At 44.0% G+C, this 12,054-nt stretch overlaps 1 pseudogene; it reads left to right on the top strand.

The window, feature by feature from the left end:
- The first annotated feature begins 4,177 nt into the window (after window positions 1–4,177).
- On the top strand, window positions 4,178–4,654 carry LOC102473262 (40S ribosomal protein S11-like; annotated as a pseudogene).
- Window positions 4,655–12,054: the final 7,400 nt, after the last annotated feature.

Here is a 12,054-nt window from a genome sequence, read left to right as displayed (position 1 = left end):
GTCTCTCTCTGGTCAAATTAAAATAAGTAAAGTTAAATAAAATAATTTTAAACAAATAAATAAGTCAAAATAAAAATAAAGTCTTTTTATGACTTAAAATTATTGGAGCCGGCAAGTGGTGTGGTGGTTAAGGTGCTGGACTCCCACATGGCCGACCGCAGTTCGAGTCCTGGACCTGACGACTTGCTTTCTCACTTTCCCTCTCTCTCACTCTGTCCCTCTCTGGTCACATTAAAATAAGTAAATCAATAAAGTTAAATAAAATAATTCTTTAAAAACTATTAACAGATTGTTTCTGCATGTTGAGATGGTAAAAGATTTCCTTTTTTGTCTTTTGAATTGTCTGATTATGCACATTTTTCTATAACGGGCATGTATTCTTTTTATTGTAAAGATTAAAATTTTGTTATTGCCAGAGGGCACATGCCAGAGAAAGAGAAAGCACACCCTAGTGGGGTTCGGTTTTTTCCAGTTCCCCGCCCCCCCCCACTTCCAGGAAGAAGATAAGATAATGGTTTTTATGGCCCAAAGCTTCTAGACAGAATCTCCTGACCTTTGTACCCACTCCAAAATTAGAAAAATAACTGGGTCTATCCAGCATGTGCCTCCCCCTCTCCACCGGAGAAGAACACATGCACAAGCCCCACCTTGAACAAGTCCAGACAACCCCTTTCTGACCAAAATAATCTCTGCAGTTCTTCCTTGACAATCCATTTTCCAGGATCCCTCCCTTCTTGGGAGTTCTGTTTTTTCCTTCCCCCTCCAATAAACTCTTTGCTCTGCTCTAGCCACTCTGCGCCTGCATCTTGAATTTTTTCCTTTGAGAGAGACAAAAGCCTGTGTCTCACCGTAGGTGACGCTGCAGGTGCCAAACCTCATCAACCCTGCATTCCTGAATCACTGTCACACAGCAATTCTTTTCCCTCCATTCCATCCGGATTTAGGGGCTGCATGCACATGTACCCAGCATGTTTTTCAAGCAGCTGGGGTCAGGATTTGAATCGTGGTCAGCCATGTGGGATCTAACTGCCTTAACCACTGTGCAAGGGGGATGGGCATAAAATAAATTTCTCAAAAGAATTTTTTAATTTAATTTAATTGATTATTATTATTTCTTTGACCAGAGAGAGACAAAGAAAGTGAGAAAGCCAGCCTCCAGGTCCAGGACTGAAACTGCAGTCACCCATGTGGGAGTCTAGCACCTCAGCCACTACAGCACCCACTGGCCCCCATGAAATAAACTTTTAAAAACAAAAGTCAGGGTTTTATTTCTAAATATTGGTTGGTTGGTTTGTTTTTCAGAATCGTCATTATTGGGGTGTATTTGTGAAGGAGAAATAAAAATTCCAGGACAACTGTTTACCCCATATGGTTGAGAATGGGTCTTAAGCTCTACTGGGTGTTAGGGTGACTACAGTTAATAACAACACAATATACTGTATACTTGAAAATTGCTAAGGAAGTAGATTTCAACTGCTTTCATCACAAAAAATGTTTAGTATGCAAGATAATGCATATGTGTATTAGCTAATGTAGCCATCCACAATGTATAAATATGTCAAAACATCTTGCACACCACAAATATATACAATTTTTTGCAGGAAAGAAAAGAGTAAGGGAAGGAGTAACTACAATTAACCAGAACTAACCAAGGCAGCAGTCAGAAAAACTGACGGTCCTTTCCTGAAAAAGTGTGGGAAGCAGAGAGGAGACTTGTATCAAATGATTATTTAAAACCCTTATCATTTTGCAGGCTTTGAAACGAATTCGGCTAGATGTTGGTTAAATCAAACTCCGACTTTTATGTTTACGAGTTAAAAAGTTATTTATTTATTTTTTTTGGTCTCCAATGGGAGAAGTCCACTTACAGGTTCAAAACTGGTAGGTAGGAATGAGCAAGAAAAGGTGAAGGCGGTGATGACAAACCAATAAATTAAAGGAGGCTGTTTGGAGAAATCGCTGAGTCAAGAGTCGGGCAATCACGTGAAGATTTAATAAAAGCGAAACTTAACCAGACGTGGTTAGCCTTCCCTCCCCTCTCCACCCATCTTGGCAGAAGGGCTGCGGAGCGTCTGTTTGAATCTATCATTTGGTTTCTCCACTGGGCGGAACCCTGAAAGCGGGTGGCGGAAGAGGGACCTGAGCCGGGCTGCCCCGTCTCTGGGCACGTGGATCGGGGTGCTGGATCACTTCGATCTGGGTGAAACATTGGCCTTTGTGTCTCCTGCCTTTGGGACCTTTGCAGGGCCGGCTGTAGCTGTGGGTGGCCGTGCTTGCTGCCAGCGGTCAAGGCGACCTTGCTGGGCAAAGCGACTATTGTACTTTGAGCTAGTGACTCGGGAGGCTGTGCTGCTTTCCACATTCCTCTGGGCGCCTTCTCCCCCTGGAGGCCGAGGCTTTAAATGCAGCTTGTTTTTTTACTGTGCGGTGCTGTTTTATTCTTGGCTTTGGCGCCAAGAATAGCAGGCAATCCTTACCGGTTAATTATGGCCTGTTCAGGGAAGAGGAACAATAGAATGCCGCTCTTTATGTAGAAAGTTGGTGCTCTTGACTTCACAGGCAGTGGGTGCTTTGAAGTCTCTGGAACGAATGTACCCACGTGGTATCCTTCATGCAAGCGCGAACCTGCACCAACGCTCAGGGCCTTTCCTGGTTGGCACTTCTGTGGACTAAGTGCTGCTGTGGTTGCAGGTGGCTGGGATCGACCTCAAAGACGCCGCAATTGTTTCAAGCATATACACATGTCAAAACACATTAAGCGTACACTGTAAATATGTGTAGTGTATTGGATGTCAATTGTGCTTCAAGAGAGCTGGGGACACATGAAAGGGACACAGAGAAATAAATGGTAATGAAGATAGGGTAAGTGCGTGTTATTGAGTAGTGAAAAAAATGACATAATTGCCCTTTTTGTGTGAGCTGTTATTTCAAAAGCCTTACATTTCTTTTTAAAAAAAAGAATTATTTTATTTAACTTTATTTTAATTTGAGCAGAGAGGGAAAAAGAGAGAGAGAGAGAAAGAGAGAAAGTGAGAAAGCAAGCTGCCAGGTTCAGGACTCAAACTGCAGTCAGCCATGTGGGAGTCCAGTGCCCTTAACCACCACGTCACCTGCCGGCCCCAAAAGCCTTGAATTTCAGTAGATAGACATACATGGTTTTTATTTGCAGAGCTTTCCCTAACGGAGGATTTTTTAAATTAATATTTTATCTGCTATTACTAAGAAAACACAACGCTATCATGCAAGAAAAAAAGGAAGAAAGAAAAGAGAAGAGAACCCCATGGCCTAATGGTTAAGGCAGCTGGGTCCCACATGGCTATCCTCAACATTCAAGTCCTGGGGACCAGCAGTTAGCGTAATGGCTATGTCACTGGACTCCCACTTAGTCGACCGCAGTTCGCTTCCCGGACCCGGTGGCTTAAAACTCAGGTACACGCGTGCGTGCCCAAGATCCCGAGAGGAGAGTGGAGGAGAAGGGATTGTGCCGTTGCCATCCCCCCTGGGGGGTGACTTCTCGCTTTCTGTCTCTATGTCTCTCTCTTTCTGGCGAGCTCACACGCACTATAGCAAAAACTTCACCTCCCCCCCCAAAAAAAAATGAAAGAAGGAAGGAAAAGAAAAGAAAAAACATTCAAGTCCTGGATAGAACAGCTTGAAAAACATGTCAAGCTGGTGTGCATGCATAGCCCAAATCCCTAAAGGAGGGAGAAATGGAAAAGGGATTTGAGGCATAATCATGCCCCACAGGAGTGGTTTCTTTTCTCTCTCTCTCTCTCTGGTAAATTCATGTACCCTCTTGCAATTAGAAAAAGAAAGTAAAGAGAAACAAAGGGCAAAGAAACACACCATTACAGTGTAGTAGGAGGTGACAGCACAGAAGTCAAGAATCCTGGCTAAGGGACCGGCAGATGGCGTAATATTTACGTCACTGGATTCCCATATAGACCATGGTGGTTCAAATCCTGGACCTGACAGCTTAAACTCACACCAGGTATGTGTGTGTGCAAATCAAAAATCCCAAGAGGAAAATGGAGAAGGGATTGTGGTGTGGCCATCCCCCCCAGGGAGTGATTTCTCTTTTTTTGTCTCTCTCTCTCTGGCGAGTGCACACACCCTATGGCAAAACTGAAAAAAAAAAAAAAACTGGCTAAGCTCTCTTTTTTCGGAGACTGGGAAGATGGCGGACATTCAGACTGAGCATACGTACCAAAAGCCCCCAACCATCTTCCAAAACAAGAGGGTCCTGCTAGGAGAAACTGGCAAGGAAAAGCTCCCAAGATACTACAAGAACACTGGTCTGGGCTTCAAGACTCCCAAAGAGGCCATCAAGAGCACCTACGTTGACAAGAAATGTCCCTTCACCGGTAAGATCTCTGTTTGAGGACAGATCCTCTCTGGCATGGCGACCAAGAGGAAGATGCAGAGGACCATTGTCATCCACCGGGACTATCTCCACTACATCTGCAAGTATAGTTGCTTCAAGTGCCACAAGAATATGTCTGTGCACCTGTCCCCCTGCTTCAGGAACGTCCAGATTGGTGACATCATGGTGGGCGAGAGCTGGCCCCTGAGCAAGACTGTGCACTTGAATGTGCTCGAGGTCGCCAAGGCCGCTGGCACCAAAACACTGTTCTAGAAGTCCTGAGGCTGGATGCCTGCCCACTCCCCAATCAAATTATTTTCCCACCCACACGCACAATAAAAGAACCCTGGCTAAGGAATCAGGCTAGCCTCGGTCTGAATTCGAACTCTGGCACCTGCCAGCTATGTGAGCTGAGTCTAGTTCTTATTTTCTCTGAGCCTCAGCTTCCTTGCAGAATTCCTGAGTGAATCAGTATCAGAAAAGCAGGATCATTTGCAGGGAGCCTCGACTTCAGGAAGCTCTCAAATATGGGCTGCTTGGGTCCAGATGGTAGCACAGAGGTAGAACTCCACACAGAGAGGCTGAGTCACATGGGACGATGCCAGGTTCACTTCCAGAGACCTCCTTGAACACACCAGGCACACAGGTGCCCATAATCCCGGCTGGTTGAAGCTAGGGTTGGATCCAGCCCTGACGATCCTGTTGGAGGTGTTGTCTCTTTTCCTCTGCATATGGTTCTCCCGATCTCTCTCATTCACGAAATAAAAACTTTTTTAAAATTACTAAATAAAATACGGGCTGCTGCTTTGTAATAAATTTGTGCAGAATTGCTGAGAGAATGATTATCAGCAAAGCTGGTACTAGAAAGTGGGAGGCTGGTGAGTATCCTTACAAGGTGAAAGCTTTCCAGGCCTTGAAGACTTCTAGGGATTAAATGAGTTAATAATGACTGTGAGGGGGCTGGCAGGTGGTGTGCTGATTAAAGACACTGGACTTCCCCATGGCCCACCATGGTTTGAGTCCCAGACCTGGCAACTTGCTTTCCCACTTTCTCTCACTTTCTCGCTCTGTTCCTCTCTGGCCAAATTTAAATAAATAAATAATTTTTTAAAAAGATTAAATATATATATATATTAAAGGGACCAAGAGTTGGTGTAATGGCTATGTCGCTGGACTGCCATGTAGTCGACCGCGGTTTGAGTCCCGGACCCAGTGGCTTAAAAACGCCAGGTGCATGTGCGTGCGTGCCCAAGATCCCAAGAGGAGAAGGGAGGAGAAGGGATTGCGGTGTGGCCATCCCTTCTGGGGTGGGGGGTGACTTCTCTCTTTCTGTCTCTCTGTCTCTCTCTGTCTTTCTGGTGAGTGCACACACACTATAGCAAAGACCTCTCAAAAAAATATATATATTAAAAAAAATGACTGGGGAATAGCACCTGATACATAGAGCTATGTGATCAGTGGTTATTTTTATTTTGTTATTATCCTTAGTAGTGGAATCACCTACCTCATGGTATTGTGTGCAGAGCATTAATGAAAGGGAACAAGCGAAGTTCCTAGCAGAGGCTCAGTTAGTCACTGTTAGTTTTCTTCCCCCTTCCCTCCCCCTTCCTTTGAAGTGTTAGCCTCAAAGCCTACTCCATGAAGCGTTGCCTGCTTCACATGCTTTGCTGTGGCTCCAGGGCAGGGTGGGGAGGCATCATCACCGAGTGCAAGACTACTGTGGGAGACCTGGGTTGGGCCGCCTGGTGCTGAGCTGCATCTAAGTTTGCACTCAGGCGTTGCCCCAAACTTCACGTACTTCAGCTGTAGTTAGTGTAAGGACAGGAAGTGGGGTGTCTCAGGTTGGTTTTGCAAAACCAGATGCAGAATCTGAGGCGCAAGATGTTACTTAGAGATCAATATCCATGAAAGGAAGGGGCAGGAGTCAGGATGGGGCAGAGGGAAAAGTAGTACAGCAATGGCAGCCCAACAAAGCCTTGGCCAATCCCACAGGGAGGTCTGGAGCAAGTGTTGCTGTCAGAGTGTCCCACAATGGGTTGATCGGGTCAGGCCTTCAAACCTTTCTCTGTCTCACTCGCTTTATGTGGGCTGCCCCAGACCTCATGACCTCAAGTGATGGCAGATGCTGAAGTAGATGACAGCTGTTGTTTGAACATATGCTATACAGCTGAGCAGCAAGTGCTTCCTGGAAGGAGGATGAGCATGATGTATTCTCTGCTTGCCACACTGGGGGTAAACCAACGATATAGTGGCATGGAGTATATGCTTTGACCGTTCAGAACAGTAAATTCCAACTGTTTCTCTGTACGTTAAGGAAAAGGACTGGCAGCCATCTCTTGACACAGGATAGTAGAAAAAGTGAGATGAAAAGTCTGTGTATTGTGACTAGCAGTTAGTGTAATGGCTATGTCGCTGGACTCCCATGTAGCTGACTGTGGTTCGAGTCCCAGACCCGGTGGCTTAAACTCACGCCGGGCGCGTGTGCATGCATGCATGCCCAAGATCCCGAGAGGAGAATGGAGGAGAAGGGATTGCGGTGTGGCCATCCCCCCTGGGGGGGGCCATTTCTCACTTCCTGTCTCTCTGTCTCTCTCTGTCTGTCTTGCGAGCGCACATGCCCTATAACAACAACAAATACAAAAACCCTCTCTCAAAAAAAAAAAAAAGCTGTGTACTGAAAAACTGCACATGTGCAGTAAGAGCAGCTGCTGCAGAGAAAAGGTTGCTTTGCTTAAGAGGTAAGAAGATGAGGCTCTTACAGATTGATGGTGTTCAGGAGAGCAGGGAGAAGTTGGGTTAGGAGCAGAGTGTGTTGTTAGTAACACGTGAGGAGAGGCAAGGGCCAGAGGTAGAGCACATCTTAGCTTAAGGCTGCCCCAGGAATCTATATGGACTCACAGCAATGTTCCTCATCACTCAGGGTGTGAAACGGTTAAAAGTCTCCCAAGCACCTTAAGAATAGGAAGGGATTAACTCAGTGTCTCAGGGTCTCCTTGGCACTGGGTTGATTCAAATTCTTGGAGGCCCTAATATGAAAGGCTCATTAAAACTCCCAGGTGCTTCAGACATTCTTCCTAGTCCCATTTCTTCCCGGGTAGCTGGCCTCTCTTTGACCTCACCGCAGATGGCTGACTTGTTTTTCTAAGTCTCTACCTGAAGAAACTCAGATTGAGACCCATTTCTCGCTGACTCTAAAATATCAACAAACTTCCAAATATATGGTGGATCAAAGTGATGAGATAGGACAACCAGAGATACCATAAAATAGTCCAGAGACTGTGAAAGATCAGGCATCCTGTTGCAGAAACACGCTAATTATCCCACCATAGCCCACCACCCCGCACCCGTATGTAACCCCCATGCAGTTCTCCACATCCAGCTCCTTTTCTCCTTTTGGGAAGTAAATACATTTTTTTATATCTGCATTCTCTGAGTTTGTGAATTGTTTCACAACCCATGACTAACGCCACGCTGACATCGCAGAGATCACCCTAACAGGGTGATTAAAAATGTTTGAGAAGGAGCCAGCAGGCGGTGTGGTGGTTAAGGTGTTGGATTCCCACATGACTGACTGCAGTTCAAGTCCCAGACCCAGTGGCTTGAAAATCATGTCAGGTGTGTTTGTGTGAGTCCTCAAAATCCTTGGAGGAAAATGGAAGACAAGGAACTATGGCAAGGCCATGCCCCCTGGAGGGTGATTTCTCACTTTACCTGTCTCTTTCTGTCTCTCTAAGGTGAGCACATGTGCCTTTATGTCAAAAACCTTTGAAAAAAATACTTATTTTATTTATTTATTTATTTATTTATTTATTTATATTTGACCAGAGAGGGCAGAGTGGTGGTGGTGGTGGAGGTGGGGTGTGAGAAAGTGAGCCGCCAGGTCTGGGACTCGAACCTCAGTTGGCCATGTGGGAGTCCAGCACCCTCAACCACCACACCACCTGCAGGCCTCAGAATGCTTATTAAATCCTTAGGTCCACCTCTCCCCATTAATCTACTCAACAGAATCTCTGGGGTTAGACCCGGGAATTGTCATGTGTAACAAGCATTCTCACTGCTTCCTCTGCCAGCAATGGTTTTAGAACCCGTCAGGGCCAGCTCTGTAGTACAACAATTAATTGCTGTGCATGAGGGAGCCTGATCCTACATGGCTGACCACAACATGATGCCACAAACAGAAAACTCCATATCCAACCTTGTGATGGGTCATAGTCAAAATTATGTAGTACAAAAATATTATAGAAAAGTACCTTCAGGCTATGAGTATAAAAACAGTTTCACTTGGTTACAGAATCTGACAAGTCAGACAAGAGGGTGGTATCCTCCAAACCATCTTGTTCCCTTGGGTCTCACCTGTTCATTTCCTGAGCTCGTGGCTGTGATTCCTTGGAGGTGCCAGCTACTTGTGGCTAGACTTGGGCCCCATCCCTCAAGATATCTCATCATGCACATATTCCAAACCTGAAAAAAAATTGAGATCCAAAACATTTCTAGTCCCAAGCATTTCAGATAAGAGATACTCAACCTGTTCTATTATTGCAAGTTTCTTAAAATATGGTTTGTGCTTGTCGTTACTTCAAGACTATGTTTTTGTTTTGTTGTGTTTGCTTGTTTCAATTTTTGCCATTGGGCACATGCATTCACTAGAGACAGAGAAAGAACAAAGAGACAGGGAAAGGGAGATATCACCCCCCAAAGAGAATGGCCATGCTTCAATCCTTTCTCCTCCATTCTCCTCTCGGGACTTTGGGCACACACGCATACACCTGGTGAGATTTTCAAGCCTCTAGGTTCAGGATTCAAACTGAGGAGTCGGCCATGTGGGATCCAGCACCTTAACCACCATGCCACCTGCTGGCCCCCCAAACTGTTACTTTTTAGTCTTCCTCTAGATCTTGGTACTCAGCATGTTAATAGAGAATCACATGTGTTATTATACCATATATATCATACGTCTTATTAAATCTTTTTATAATTGTGTTTTAATGTAATTGGTTTCCTTTGTAATCTTACATACTCTATTTTATCCATTTAAAGCATTATTCTATGTTAGAGTCCACAGACTTCATCAAAGAGGTACATAACATAAAAATGGCCCAGTCATGATGGTATGTACTGGTTGTCATGGCTACTTAGCAGGCTGAGGCCGCAGAGGTTCAATTCCAAGCCTATCCTGAAGAGCTGGCCACAGTGACATGTATTCATAATTTCAGCTACTCAGGAGGCTGAGGTAGGGATATTGTAACATAGTGTGATGCTGTCTAAAAAGAAAAAAAAAGTTGGGCCAGCCCATGGCATGGTGGTCAAGGGGTCTGGATTCTATGTGACTGACTGTGCAGTTTGAGTCCCAGACCTGGGGACTTAAGAAACACACCAGATATGTGCCCAAAATCCCAAAGGAGGGGGACATGGAAGAGAAAAGATTGTGATGTGATGGTTCCCTATTGGGGTGCTTTCTTACTTTGCTATTCTCTCTGTTGAGTGGCATGTGCTTGCCCTTTGGCAAAAAATAAATAAATAAATAAATAAATAAATAAATAAATAAATAAATTAAGAACTAATATAATTTAAAAAATATATGCAGCTGGGGCTGGCAGGTGACTTGGTGGTTGAGGGTGCTGGACTCCCACATGACCAACTGCGGTTCAAGTTCTGGACCTGGCAGCTTGCTTTCTCTCTCTCTCACTCTATCCCTCTCTGGTCAAATCGAAATAAATAAATGAATGAAAAAATAAAGTTAAATAAAATAATTTTTACATATGTAGCTAGTTGTCACCTACATTAGGTCATTAGTATTACACTCCACTCCCCATTCAACACAAATACTCCCAACATTTCTCCCAGTTATTTCCTGGATAAAAAACTTGGGATGGCATAATGGTTATGTTGCTGGACTCCCACATAGTTGACTGCAGTCCAAGTCCTGGACTCAGTGACTTAAAACTTACACCAGGTGTGTGTGCATGTGTGTGTGCCCAAAATTCTGAGAGGAGAATGGAGGTAAAGGGATAGTGGTGTGGCCATCCCCCCGGCATGTGATTTCTCGCTTTCCATCTCTCTGTCTCTGTCTCTCCAGAGAGCACATGCACCCTATAATAAAAATGTCTCTCTCTCTCTCTCTCTCTTTTTTTAAATGTCTTTCTCTTAAAAAAAGAAAATTTTACAAAGAAGGAGAGACAAAATTTTAGCTTTCAGGACCTTTGAATAGAATTTCATTCATGCATCCATTCATTCATTCATTATTCAATTTATTAAATATTTACTGAGCACCTCAGATGGGCCAGGAACTGTGCTGGATGCTAAGGATACAGTAATAAGTAAGATATTTCTCTCTCCTTAAAAAGTTTACATTTTAATATGGGAGACTGAAAAAGCAGAAGCAAGTAGATAAAATAATTTCAAATTTTATTGGTCTAAGGAAGAAACAGAGGATAGAGATAAAAATAGCTAACAGTGGGCCAGCAGATGGTGTGGAGGTTAAGGCTCTGGATCCCACATGGCCTACTGTGTGGTTTGAGTTCTGGACCCGATGACTTGAAAAACCCACGGTGCATATGTGAGTGCATGCCCCAAATCCTGAGAAGAGAATGGAGGAGAAGGGATTGTAGTGTGGCCATCCCTCCTAGCAGGTGTTTCTCGCTTTCCCTTTCTCTCTCTGCCTTTCTGTCTCTAGTGAGCGCAGCATATGCCCTATAGCAAAACAAAACAAACAAAGAAACAACAAAAACACAACTAACATTTACTGAGTGGAACAGTTAGTATGTGATAAATATTGTGCTGAGCTTTATAGCAACAAATACAACTCAACAAGGTCCCCAGAAGTTTAGTATGTTCATTTTAGAGATAAGGAAATAAGGCACAGAGAAGTGGCCAATGCTACACAGCTAGTAAATGTTCATGCTGGGATTCAAACCCAGGCAATAGTTGGTTTTTAGACGTGATAAGTTTGAGATTTCTATAAAACAACCAAGTGGGTATACTGAAGACACAAAGAATATATGAGTCTGTGGCACAAAGGAGAAGCCCAAGCTACAGATAAAGACTCAGAAACCATTGACATAGAAATGATTTTCAAAGCTATGGTGATGCGGCCATCTTGAGGTTTAGTAGGACTATAGTCATTTTGAAATTAAGAAAGGCCTCTAAGGAGAAGAATCTGACCACGTGCTGAGTCATAGCTCCTTATGACTGAGGAATGGCTATGTGAGAAATTAGGAGTGGGTATTTGAAGGAATCAGGATAGTTACTCAGGGGAAAGCAATTGACTGATTGCAGTGAGGAATGTGCTTATGTCTTGTACCTGTAAATACCAAGAACATGTTGAGTTTTCAAGACAGTTTGATGATTTTTGTTGACTGTCTCCCTGTAACCCATTACAGAAATAAACTCCCTTTTATTTCTGCCTCTGCCTCTCATTTCATTGACTACTGAAAGAAGCCTGACTTGTTGGCCAGTAACCATGGAACTAGAGGAGAACTTCTACAGAGAGAGTGCACGTAGAGAAGAGCAGCAGGTCTAGGACCAACTCTGAGCAGTCTAACTGTTATACTTGGAGAAAGAGAAACATCAGAGTTAGGATGAAAACTCCCCAAAAGCCAAGAGAGGGAAGAATATGTTAAAGAATATAATGCAATATAATATAAAAGTTGATCATTCGAGGGACCAGCAGTTAGCGTAATGGCTATGTTGCT

The sequence above is a fragment of the Tupaia chinensis genome, unplaced genomic scaffold (assembly GCF_000334495.1).
Source record: "Tupaia chinensis unplaced genomic scaffold, TupChi_1.0 Scaffold143826_1, whole genome shotgun sequence".
In the NCBI taxonomy this organism is placed as follows: Eukaryota; Metazoa; Chordata; class Mammalia; order Scandentia; family Tupaiidae; genus Tupaia; species Tupaia belangeri.
Note: the sequence above shows the minus strand (reverse complement) of the source record. Positions and strands in the feature narration are given on the sequence as shown.